Source organism: Periophthalmus magnuspinnatus, chromosome 6 (assembly GCF_009829125.3).
Source record: "Periophthalmus magnuspinnatus isolate fPerMag1 chromosome 6, fPerMag1.2.pri, whole genome shotgun sequence".
Lineage (NCBI taxonomy): Eukaryota > Metazoa > Chordata > Actinopteri > Gobiiformes > Gobiidae > Periophthalmus > Periophthalmus magnuspinnatus.
The window spans coordinates 26,817,682-26,831,132 of record NC_047131.1 but is presented as its reverse complement, the minus strand read 5'-3'; positions in this window follow the sequence as shown (position 1 = coordinate 26,831,132).

Sequence of the window (13,451 nt, the reverse complement as noted above, 5' to 3'; positions counted from 1 at the left end):
TGGTGACAACATTGCTAAGTGCCCCGATGCAGACGGGAAGCAGCATAACCCTATAACTGCTCTAGCCGTGATGAGCTTCATTTGCCTGGAGCCCAACTCTATGGGTGACGTCACACTCACTTAGTCCACTTCTTTATGCAGTTTATGTATCGCACAAACACCTCTTTCATTCCACTACATGCACCGCACTACACTGCTGATACCTACATACTCAACCCCAGTCCTTCTTTTGTGTGAATATTAATCTTTGTTTGATCAACTTATTTGTAATTAAACATACTTTTGAGCAGTTTTACTCCACATTGTCTCCCCTCTGTGTCATGGCAATCTCTGTGAAACTGCAAATAGATATCCCATCAGTGAAAGGAGAAGTGCATTATGTTACTGTCATGTCCAATTAGAATTACTTAAGGTGGTAGTTGGTTCCATTATGGGACAGTGCACTGAAAAAAAGATTTTATACTGTGTTGTTGGGCTTTAAGGTCCGATACTTGAATGGACTTTGGTCGTCAGTTGGAGTGAGGTGTGGGTGACACTGCTAAGAGCTGGTTGGTAATTTTATACATCAGGACAAGTCTTCAATGTTTTTGATGCTCTTCAGTATTGTCCATCCAAGATTACAGCTGAACCACTGCTCTTTGAGCCATATAGTCAGAAGTTAGAAGTGTGCTGCACTTCTCTGTACTGTTGCCCTTTGATGATCCCAGATGGCAGCAGAATATTTGAGGGTACTGCATACTAGCGAGTTAAAGGCGATGGTCTTAGCCTCAGGAGGGCAGTGCATCAAATTCTTACTGAAGTTTAGAGTGTTGCAAATCACTATTAATATGCAGGCCTAGAAACTTGGTGTGGTATCTTGGTGTCTCTGACAATACTTGATCACATAATGTAAAAAAATCAGAGTGTTACTGGATGATGAGAGCATGATATAGATATAATGGGACATCTGAGATGAAAGTCTTTGTCATTTTAGACATTAGACATTTGATACATCATTCCACCCTAAGAAATACAATGTATAGCTCATAACAATAGTTTGAACAAAATCCAGCTGGTTCTGTATGTTATGTTACATAATAAGACTAAGGATTACAACAGTGAAAGCTAGACTGGTTTCACAGATGTCTTGAATAAGGCTTGCTTTTGGAGAAAAACATTGAATTATACATCCCCAGTGGGTGTTCTCAAAATAATTAAAAATGTATGGACTTGCCTGGCATAAATAATAAATCTATGGTGGGGATGACTGTAGAGAGGAGAGCTGTGGTATGTATGAGGACGCACACCTGGTGAATTATACATGGTGCCACCGAGGCCTGACACGGTGGCCAAAAGAAATCTCATTAACGTGGCTATGATGTCTGCAGTGTTCTTCTGCATTCTGTTCAATGTAACCACTTTTCCTATTGGACTGGACCATAAATTGTCAAATAAAATTTGAAAGGTTAAGAAGACTCCAGCACACTGTCTCTTGGTTCGCTTGTATTAATACAATGTTTCGGTCCCCCCTTCCTCCGACAGTGTGCGGGAGTCTTCTTAACCTTTCAGTCAAGTGCCGCTCCTCCGCTGCACCTGTCGCCCAATCAGGTGTGCAGAGTCTATACAGAAACAAAGTTGACTAACTGGCATTGCCTTGGCTTTAGGTTAAATTAGGACCTACATCCATGATCATAAATGATGCAGTAGATGGCCTTTAGCTTGAAGTTGCACATTCAGTGTTAAGTTGCATTGGATTTACCATGCACTTTTTGAAATATTCATCATGCATGGCATTTTTTTGGGATGCATAGGATTGAAAGCAAGCTGACCAACCGTCAGCTATTTTGTAATATTGTTTATGCAAAGTTCAATATAACAATGATGCAACATCTATGAAATACATTTATGGGTTGGTTTGCAGGCTGGTGCATAATGAAGGTTGTTGTATGAAATACATGGGAAGTTATGTTGCCTCAATTAATATTGTTCGCCCAAAGGACTAAATAATAGAAAAAAAAAACATGTTCTGCATATGTCTGAACCTTCTCATCTATGGATACTGACTCCACCAACAGTCATTTCCTCTACATGTATAACATCAAGCTTACGCAGTCCATACAGATGGGATCTCACTCCCAGATGGAATAATAGCAGATATTGAGGGCAGATACAAGTACCTTGGAATACCACAAGCAATGGCGAACACAAAGAAATAACAAGAAAACCTGCTACAGCCAAACACCTACAACAAGTTTGGCAAGCTCCAAGAAGCCAAATCACTGGCAAAAAAAAGTCTTGGGCAATAAGCTGCTATGCCCTGCCAGTAATCAGACACACAGCAGGAATAACAAACTGACCGAAGGGATATAGAGATAAAGGTCACATGTTAAATGACCCTCAACATGTTCACACTAGCTGTGTAAAAGTTTACATTCAGTAGAAGATGGCTGCGTATGTGCAGTGTTGGGTAAGATCCTTCAAAAAAGCAATTAGTTACTTTCCTCCCAAACTAATTGCATTAGTAACTATGTTACTGGAGGATAAAAGTAGCTAATCACCAGATAAATTAATTTACTTTAGCTACTTTTTCCAAGTAAAAATGAGCTCAAAAGCACCGAAACTAACTCACAACGCAGGACAAACTACACTCCCCTTTATACAGCAGACTGTGGCCAAACAGAGTAATTTACCACATATCATTACAAACATGTGTATCCCACATGACAGGACTGATACACTTATAAAGCCGGAGATGAACTGCCAAACAAGTCTTAAATTAGCTGCACTTACGATAAGTGGTGTAAGCAGAGGGATGTATCCACTATAGCCACACTCGTGTCTTTCTAGCAATGTGTAAACTCCAAACTCATGTGTCACACACGCTATAGTAGTTTGTTTGTACTCTCAACACAAAAGAGTCACCAAATAACGGTAAATATCCATACAATCCACAGGCTCTGCCTATTTCCTTGTGTGATGAAAACAGTGAGCATTCGAGTGTGTGCCAGCACTAAACCAATGAAATGTCAAGAAAGTCTTTACGGCCGCCTATCGCTGCTTCTAATTGGTCCTAACTTTGCAGTTAATCTCTTTTTTTAGCCAATCACTGTCTCTAATCCCTCACCTCAGTCTTGTTTTCCTTGATTTAATTTAGGTCTGAGGATGGAGTTATAAATAAGAGATAAATTATGTCTAAGACCCCCATTTCCCACAATAGTGAGCCTGTATGCTGTGTTGTGAGAGGACACAGTAGGGGCCTGGATGATTATGCTAAACATGACTCACAGTGTAGTTCAATAGACTTGGCTAACAAACAGAAACTGTAAACAAATTAGTATATTAGTTTCAGATTAGTTAGCTCCTCCCTCAAATAGATATAAGGCAGTATCCACCAATAATCTGACCAGAACTGAAGAAGCCGATTCTATGGCAGAATAGATTTTTTTCTTTTGCTATCGATTATACCTGGACAAATGAGGGATTACACAGACATCTTCCTAAAACAAAGGAAAAATCTTTGCAGCTCCTCTGAATGAGACAAGAGAGCTGAGTGTGATAGAGCTGAGTGTGATTTGTGATTTGGAACAGTAATGAGTTAGATTGCTCATTACTGGTAAAAGTAACACCATTAGTAATGCCGTTACACTTAAACGGCGTTATTATTTCCAACACTGCTTATGTGTTGCTATCCTATGATTCGTTGATGAGTCAAGGTCACTGCCAAGTTGTAATCATCATGCAGAGAAAAAGGCACAGACTACCGCTCCTCATTCCAGCTTTGATTGGAAAACACACACGAAAGACTGGCTGTAACATTTCATCAGTGATCTCTGCTGGAGGCCTTCCACAAAAACAAACAGAGGACGGAAAAGTCATTTATTCTGCTCTAATGAAGCGCTAAGATTTTTTTTTTTTTTTTTTTTAACCGTGCTTTAACCCTTAAGAGATAATTTTGAGTACACAATGTTTATCTTTAGTACGATGCGTTCTTTGGAAGACCTACAGGTATTATGGTAAAAGCAGTTTTTCAGTAATGTTTGCCAAAAAAGCCCTACTTTATTTCACGCTGAACTGCTGCTTAGACAATAATAATGTAAAATACAGCCCTGTTAAGAAGCCAGGACACGTGCGGACCAGATCTCACACATACATTCATTCATGCCCCTGTGCCTGAAAAGCATCTGGTTTTTAGCTGAGTATGACTTATTCTTGTGAATGGGGAGAGAGAGGGATTTTTCAGAAATTGTGCCGACATGCACAAAAACGGCCCTGGGGCTCACAGTGACCTCGAGGGGGGAATCAATTTGATATTTTGATGTCTAGAAGCATTAATCCTGTGGGTACATGCCATTCGGTCAAAAGATATGATCCGTAATACATATTAAATATAAAAATCTGATGTCACTCCAAGAAAATACTCCTTACTGTGATGCAGCAAAAATGTAAATCAGGCTGTAAGACTGAAGACAAATTTAAACTTACTCAATGATTGCACTTTTTGCACTTGCACTGCTACTTTTATTGACCATGTATCCGTGCCCATGTTCCTAAAGTTGCAAGAAGTGATTTTTTGTTCAGCTGAAAAGGGCATACAACTGCAAACAGATGTTTTACCAGGTATTTCAATATTCGGTTTAATAGACTTTTAGCTGATACCCTCTCCTTTATGTTGGCTATTGCTGCCAGAAACCATCATATATATGCAATGCGAGTACACATCCTCCTCCACTTCTGCCTGAACTGCTGCCTGACGGACCTCTGGCGCTATCCCAAAATGCACGTGTGGAAGTAGGTTTTACCCAGATGGTCCTGCACTTGAAGCTGTCTGGAGCAGCAAACATGGCCAAAACGCAGGTCACTCACAGGCCATGCAGTCCCTCCTGTAACACCTTCTCACTCTAATCTAACTGTGGTCCCACTGCTAGTACAAAAGTAGTATTTGACCAAGAGGATTACTCCCTCCCTTTATGAAAATTGGAGCAGTTTTGGAACAGTAGACATGATTTATTCTGTTTGATATGACATTTCTGTACTCCATACTATATGCAAAACAATACAACTGAAATTGTGTACAACTGAAAGTACTTTGTCTTATATTAAGAACAGTTTTTACTACCCATTTGATCTCAAACTGTGCACTTTAAATATATATCGTGAGAACATTGTAATTGTTAATACTGACCTTTTGGAAGTCGAATGGTGCTGTGCTCAATGACTTAGTGGTTTGATGTTAATCACGCTGCTGGAGAAAATAACCTGTATGTCAACACACTGTGAATCACTTTCATGGTAAGAAAATTAAACAGTCAGACTAAATGTAATATTATTAGAATCTACCCCATTTCCATTCCAAACCAACAACCACCATTTTGATGTAAGTTTAATTTATCTGCTAATCTCTTTTTTTCTTTTTTTTCCCTAAGTTTTTATTTGTGGTGCATAAATCACAAGCTTTTTATTTTGATTAGTTTATTATGTAACTTTTCTTTTTCTCAATGCAGTATTTGGCACATCATTACCTTTGAATATGAATTAACTGGTTTATTTAATAATTTTAACATCTTGGTTTGTGTCACCTCCTCCTAGCAGCGCTGAGTAATAAAGCTGTGATTGCATTAATACGGTTTTGAATTGGCTTGTTTTTCCAAATCTTGTTGATTGGAGGGTGAAATGGAGTTTTGGTGCTGTGCCTGTGGCTGGTGTTGGGTCTTTTGTAAGTGCTTGTTGACAGTTTTACTGCACATGTACTGCAGATGTGGTGGCTAAATGTTCCCTGGACTAGTCCCATTTCCTCCCATGCTGTCCATCTCCAGGGATGAGGCTTGGTCCTGAGTGTGCCTGGCTGGTCCCTCCCAATGGAGGTGGAGAGCAGGGGACATAGTCAACACGTGTCAAATTAATGCCCACAAAAGCAAAGGAAATGTAATTATAGTTACATTACAATATATTGTGTTCATATAACCATTTAAAAATGTTGGAAAGATCTTACCTGATGTGTGGCATGGCCCTCAGTTGCTGAGCTGTTGTGAGGAGCAGCAGCAGACGAGAAATGCAGGGTTCACAGGTGGAGCCCACATGAGAGGGAGAGTCTAATGAGAGAAACCAGCTGTGTTACAAGAGCTGTTTGAAAACTCTGGAGTACTCCAGGCAAGTGTTAGCACAGAGTTCAATATATAGCATGTTTGGAGACCAGGGGTTTGGAGGAATGCAGTTTTATTACAGTTTAAGTCATTTAAGTCCCTTCAATTATACTGTATTTGTTTTTTAGTTGACAATGCCTGGATGTCTTTGCCTTAAACAGCAAACCTATTTCAAGTAAAAAGTGAACTCCATCATGACACATTAACAGTTTTGACAAAATTAACAATGGACTGGAACAATCAATGTATCACAATGTTAATGATTCTTATAGCCATTGTTGCAGTGTGACTAATAGATTTAAGGTAGTCTTGCAGTTATTGCAATTTTAAGAAGAGCCAGGAAGACTAACGGCCATGAAATGAGTAGTCTAACCTGTTATATGCACTTTAATTAACCCTCAATAAAACAAATTACTGTCATCAGCAGAAAGAACGCATATGATACCACAGAAACCTTACATCATTTATGTATAAGTAAATTATTTAGGGCCCAATAGTGCCCCCTGGGGTACACCACATACAATGTTCACATATGAACAATGGCACTCATCCAGCTTTACCTGAGGCTAACAACAGTATATTGCAGTACACATTGTGCACTCAGTGACATTTTGTAACTGTGAACATTGTTCCAGAGAATACACATCTTTTCCTTAATAAATTGTTCGGGAGAGGAAGTGCCAAAACTGATCAGAGCAATTAGCTGAATGGCTAAGACAACAGAAGTAAGACAAGGTAGACTAGGTTTGTGATGACATTAAAATACCACAATAAAGAAAAACATCTTTTAAGTAATAGAATGTAATTTTCATACATAAAATAATAGTATGTTCTTTATGTTACCATGAGATCTTGTACTTGTTCTGATAAAGCTCAAAATCATATTAAATCTGTGATTTTTTTTTTCTTTTGCAGTACTGATACATGCTCAAATGAGTATATAATCTGGATATTAGTTTTTTCATAGCTCTTAGTATCTAATCTTTGATACTTTTGACAACCCTACGTCTAACCAGCCAGTCCGCCTGTTTCTGTTTGAATGCAGAAAAACCCAGACCATAAAGTGTGTCAAACAACCGTCCTTATTTGGGACATACTGACACAAGCAGCTATTTTATAACACGTGTCTCTCTCTTAACCAAAAACAGGACCTCTTGAATATACTCGTAACATTCAGAACAAAATATATAACTTCTTTCATTTCAAATCTATAAGAGTTTAGTTCTTTGCTCAATGATTCTCCAGAAATCCATGCAGTTTCTCAATACAGTGTAATTTATTTTTATTTTTTTTCAGAAATCATGGAGACAGGATATTGCTTCAGACTCCATCGTCTTTGCAACTATTGGAAAAGAATGTGGTTTTGGCTGAAAAGGCAAGTCAGGCTTCACATATCAGCAGTTTACGTTTATTTAAGGCTCGTTCATTAGTGAAGCACACATACCGTTGTAAATGCTCAGGATAAATATGGAAATAGGCTTGCTGACTATGTTTCTCCTCCCTTCTCAGTGTGTCAGTGTCGTGTTACAGGAACGCAGTTATCAAATTTAATTGGAGAGGAGCAGCATAAAGAGTCCCACTGTCATAAGTTCAAGTCACAAATTGGATTTTTTCCCCCATAAAAATCTCACATAGTTATTTCTACTTTTTTACTTTAGTTTTTGGTAAAGTTCATAATTTGACTTCCTGGTTGGACATGGGCGTTACTTATGTAGAGGTAATCCCATAGCATAGTTACCTAGCAACCATAATATTAAGTGCCAAAACGTGTCTAATGCACACAGTAGTTATGATTAAACAAATAAAAATAATGACAACACATTTATTTTGTTTACAATGTGCCAGAAACGTTGCAGTTATGACAAAAGAAGTGAAGGGGCAGTTCATTATCGCTGAATTATGTGGAAAGCAAATAGCCTAGAAAGAATCTTTGTCATGTTTTATGCTTTGTACTAGAAAGAGTTTCACACTTAATATAGCACAGATATCATTAAAGAATGGTGTGTTCATGCATGGAGACCTTTATGCATAAGATATGAGACAGTATACAGCTCGGACTAAGTGGATGCACATTGTTGGTACGGCTGCTCGCTAAATATACACTATAACTGTTGCCTTATTTTTCATGTTTGGCAGTTTATCACTTTCTGTCTCAGTTTGAACTCTTTAGCATGCTTCAATAGAGAAATGGATTGGGATGTGAAAGCTGTTTGTGTGCTGATCATGTGCATTTGCAGTCAGGCACAGTCCTTCAGTCTACACGGAGGAACGTAGCTTCTATAGGGGTCTGTCTGTGTGGTTTAATTGGATCTTGTCTTATCTGAAATCTCAGGCCATAGCATCCTCCAGACTCCGCTCCCTCACACATGCACAAACTGATGATATCTGAGACGCATTTGTCATATGTGACCTTCTACATACAGCCAAGACTACAAAAGTAAATAAACATAAGACATGAGGTAACATCCACGCATGAACTCTTTACAGCACTTATAGTAGCCGTTTTGCTCATCCACTCCATCACTTTTTAGTTTTTTTTTTTTTAATTATATACACCTCCAAAGTCTATGCACTTTATTCTGGTATTGCCCCATCTTTTGGTTTGGATTATTTTGCATGGGGCTGCTGAACTTGACAGCATATAGGTTCGATATTGACTACAAAACCGTTTCAAAGCCTCCCAGAGAATGAACGTATTGTTAACATTTTACACAAATCAACCTACTTAATATCGTAATTTAGTGGTGTTTAGTGGTGATCCTTGCTTAACCCGGAAGTGTCACCACAAAGAAAGCAAATTTAGTAGGGTTTAGATGCAAAAGTGGACAGGGCGGAGTAAGGTCAATAGGTCCTGGGGGAGGAGTAGGTCAATTTGCCCTCTGCATTTGACCCATCCACCATCTACCGCGGTACAACGCCCGGGGACTCATCTGTGATCTTGTTGCTAAGGCTTGGTTAGGACTACCTTCGCTGGAGGACTGTACCTATTGTGCATGTTTTGGGCGTAGGTTCTAAGTGCCAAAGTAATCTTGTTATCTTGAAATACAAATAGGCTAAATTTCTAGCCGTCACTTTTTAATAGAGAATAGGCAGTTTTAGGTTTAATAAAACGAGCAAAACCCAAATATATTTAAAATTAGCTTGTCGTTTTTATTTCTGGTCCTTAGGTAGGTGTTGATTTTTCTTCTGCACAGAGGGAGAGAAAGCACATTATTGAAAGTTTTGAATTTACATGAGCAGCTACTTAACCGCATTCTCTTAGGGATTCCAAACACCCACATAACATCTTCATTGAATGCTGAATGCTTTTCCGCATACTCCCCTGACCTTTCTGACAGAGAAACTTCTGGCTCTGATCCAACCTTTCCCTACTGCGAGGTGTTGTGTTGCAGGCATAGATTTCATTATTTAGCAGTGTATTTGTATGTCCGCCGACAGAGCTGACAACATGCAATAGCTGGAGGCATTGAACTGATAATGAGCTTGTTTTTTTTGCTCTGAGAAACTGCAACAATTTTCTCATCTTCTTTTGCGTTTTAATTTCCCTTGAATCTGCTACCTCCACCTGCTGCAGAGTAGTCGGACAAAAGACTGGGACAATGGTAAACAGACAACTTAAATATGACTCAAATGTGAAATGGCTGTTACTGCTACGCCTTTGAACGTCATACAGACTTAAAAGTAGGACTTAAATTGACTTTTTTGCTACTAAACCATGTACAGTCATTTTTTTTGCCAATTTAATGCAAACTAAGTAGGTCAAAAACAGTAAAAAGCAGAGTCTGTGCAATTTCAAGTGCTATGTGACATCACGCTGCACTGCCCTTAAGTTTCTTATTACAAACACCTGGCTGCAGGGGCGGAGTTTGAAGATTGAATCCCCGTTAGACCACTAGTCTCAAACTTGCAGCCCAGGGGCCAATTGCGGCCCACAAGACAATATGAAAGTTTAATGTTGTGTGTAGAAGCTTCCACCAAATCTGTAAACCCCAAACGCACGTGTCTGTCGTAACGGCGGGTGTAGCGGACCAAAGAGTGCAGACTCTGGGCAGATTTACAGTGTTTATTTTACAGATTGTGAAATAATTAACAAGAGTTCATTAACCCAGCAAGGAACTGGGAGTGGGGTGTGAGCCAGAGTTTGGGACAAGACAAGAGGGTGAAGACCACGAGTTGAACAGTACCGGGGCCGGAGCGGGAGACGTGGAGCAAGACGGAGTCCAGGACGAGACAAGGAGGTGAAGACAAAGGGTGGACTGTACCGGAGCTGGGGTGCGGAGGCAGGAGCAGGAACGAGCGGGAGCAGGAATGTAGACATGCAAACACTCTGGCCACGAACGGGATGAAGCAACGAAGGAACGACGACGATCTCGCACCGAGTGTCTAGTCCTGGATCCTCTTATACACAGCAGGTGGTGGTGATTGCGCTGATGGGCTGCAGGTGCGCGCAGGAGGAGCCAGGAGCCCAGCCCAGATCCGGCAGGTGAGGGAGGGAAAGGGCAGGACAGGAGGAAAACTAGGAGCGGACGGTGCGGATCATGACAGTGTCACTCGCAGTGGTTGGTGGTTTGTACTCCCATCACAAAAAATTCAACAAACAACAATGTATATTCATAAAATCCACAAGAATTTGCATATTTCCTCATGTGTGTTGAAAACAGTAATGACGTTTGAGATTTTAACAAAGCTTTTTTGTGGAATACCTGATACGGCCCAGCCTCACCCAGACTCTGCCTCCTGTGGCCCCCAGATAATTTGAGTTTGAGACCCCTATGTTAGACGAATCACACTGTCCCTTACACTTCCAGACCCCGCCCCTTCTCCACCTTCACTTTCTTTAGTCCTCTAGTTACTGCTCAGTTTACAGCTCTATTTGAAATGTTTTAGTTAGTTAGTCTCATTTTAAAGATTGATTACACATTAAATTGAATGTTTTTTTTTTCTTTTTTTTTAATATATATATATATATATATATCTCATCTCTGTTTGTATCGATGTTGAAACTCACCGGATGCATCAGCCTACATGTGGGGAGCTCATTATGTGTACATCGCTTGTATCTAGTTGACTCTACCAACACTGCTTTGTTTTCAGATGAGCTGATATGCAAATGAAGAGGTCTATTTGAAGGAAGACACAGAGAGAGAAATATAATAAGATAAATCAGACAACAGAATAACGGGAACAAACAGTGCAACGTCACAAAGCCTTTATATCCTGAGCTGGGATTGAGACAGTGCACCATTTGTGTTTCAGCAGGGGACTGGTGAAGACTTGGCAGATATGAGTCCAATTCCCCATCAGTGTTAGCGATAAATAATGAGTGACCGGCTTAATCTTCTCATTAAATGATCATAAATCTCTGTATAAATGATTGGTTTCTGTTTAAGAGTAAATATAGTGAAGGCACTTTGGCAGCTGTTAAATGCAGTTTCCAAGGGCAAATTACAACAGTTTAAAATCACGTTGCACAGCTTAATAGCCTCATTCAGTCAGATACACGCTCCATCGGGAAAAAAACAAAACAAAGACATTAACTACACAGCAAAAAGACAACAGCTTACACACAGCTCCACACTGTCACTGTGTGTAATTGGTATTAATGAGTGAAAGCATGAGTTTTGTTTTATTTGTTTCACTCTTAAACCTTGTGTTGAATACTGTGCGTTACAAACATTGAGGTGAACTTGTTTCTCAGTAAGAACGTGATACATACTTATTTTAAGATGTTTACACTGGAACCTGCTACTTTGGTTACATGACACAGCTCTTCATCTTCAAGTTGACAAGAGGCCTTGGAATACATCTTTTCAGTGACTGCAGGCATCTTTTAGTGACGTACTCTACCTTCCTGTAAATAGCTAACAGTATATCCATTTATGACCTTGTACGGACAGTATGTAAAATGAGTTAAGGCCTTATAGGACCAGCCTTCTATAGATAGTGCCTTTCTTGGGCTATAAGTACTGGAAAAACTCCCTTGAAATGTAACGCAAGTGCTGCTGTCTGTAACTTCATTCATCTGATCAGATAAACTTCTTTCAACTCTCTACCTGGTCTGCAATCTCTTCCTTCACAATTACAATGGGTTAGTGTACCAATAGGAGATAACAGATCATAATTTTGTGACATTTCTCTATTAGGCATCCCTTTTTTATCTTTATTTATACAGGGAAATGCAATGAAAACACTTGGGCTCTCTTTTTCATGGGAGCCCTGTTTAAAATGCAATACAAAGGGAAAAACAAACAAGTATACAAGCCAATATAAAACTTTAAAAACAGGTGCAGGTGTGCGTATAAAAGTTTGTGTTTTCTTGCGATTGTGTCACTAGCATATCCAGTAAAATCCAATAAATCCACACTACATTTGCTGGTAAAAAAAAAAAAAAAAAAGCTATTGTTATCACTCTCTTCTACGCCTATGACAATCTGTACTTGTCATATGCTTAAGAAATAGTCTCTGTAAAATGAGCTCTATGTGTCGTGTCCCTGTATAATCACCGCGCGAGGAGAGCAGGTTTAAAATATTAGCATTTCTCAAAACAATGGATAATAGCTTTAATCTGTGTAATCCATCATGCAGGGTTAGGTTATTCGAGTGATACATGCAGTGCCATATGTTCCCACAGAGCGCTGTTCTGATAAATATATTGTAGCTGTGATATATACAGTAGATATCGTCTAAATTATTGCTGACAATACCAAACAAACAGTAAAGCTTTTCAATTCTACCGTCGAATTTGAGGAAAAGGAATTGAAAGCGACTGGATCAAGAGAAGTTGTAGTTGTGGTAACCCATTCTCGGGAGCTATAATCCAGCTTTAAATCAAGATTACATCCACATCTGGTGTCTGCGTGCCTTCACAAGCATCTTAAATGTTCGGATTTGACTTTCCAGAAAAAGTAAAGCTTGCAGAAAAGGCAAAGACAAATATTATTCAAACTGCTTTTACTGTGGGGCTGTGACGGCACGTGGTGACAAAGAGATAATGATAATGTGAGCGGCAGATTGTCCTAGACTCCATGTTCAATACTTACAGCTGTTTCCTGACGGTGCATTCTGAGTCAGTCGAGAAAATTACACTGTCATCCTTTAGAACAGGAAAAAAATAAAAATTTATATATATATATATATATATATATATATATATATATATATATATAGGCTTATCTATAAATAAATAAAATCTCAACTCAGAAATTGGATTTTGCTAAGATTACTAGGGGAGCTTTTATTTGGAGCGTTGCAAAGTACATTTCATGGTTGTTAGCGCTTACTCATGTCTCATTCACTCACCCTCACACTGCAACAAACACACTCTACTTTCTC